Raw genomic sequence first — 559 nt, forward strand, 5'->3', positions numbered from 1 at the left:
CTTTAGGTTGTGAGTCCAACCATATTCTAGCTCTGTCTCTTACAGCAAAAGGGAATAGCATAAGTCTGTAGACCTCAGGGTCAACCCCATTAGTCTTGACAGTGCCACAGATTTGTAAGAACTCAGCTAAAAACTGATGATGATCTTCCAATGGAAGTCCATGGAACTTGCAATTCTGTTGCATTAGAGAAAATAATTGAGGCTTAAGCTCAAAGTTGTTTGCTCCAATGGCAGGGACAGAGATGCTTCTCCCATAAAAGTCGGGAGTAGGTGCAGTAAAGTCACCCAGCACCTTCCTTGCATTGTTGGCATTGTTGTTGTTTTCGGCTGCCATGTCTTCTTCTTTGAAGAATTCTGTTAGGTCCTCTACAGAGAGTTGTACCTTGGCTTCTCTTAGCTTTCGCTTCAAGGTCCTTTCAGGTTCAGGGTCAGCCTCAACAAGAATGCTTTTGTCTTTGCTCCTGCTCATATGAAAGAGAAGAGAACAAGAAAATATGGAATCCTCTATGTCACAGTATAGAGATTCCTTGAGGTGTCAGAGGAAAAGAAAAATAGAAGA

This window comes from Arachis duranensis, chromosome 1, assembly GCF_000817695.3.
Source record: "Arachis duranensis cultivar V14167 chromosome 1, aradu.V14167.gnm2.J7QH, whole genome shotgun sequence".
Lineage (NCBI taxonomy): Eukaryota > Viridiplantae > Streptophyta > Magnoliopsida > Fabales > Fabaceae > Arachis > Arachis duranensis.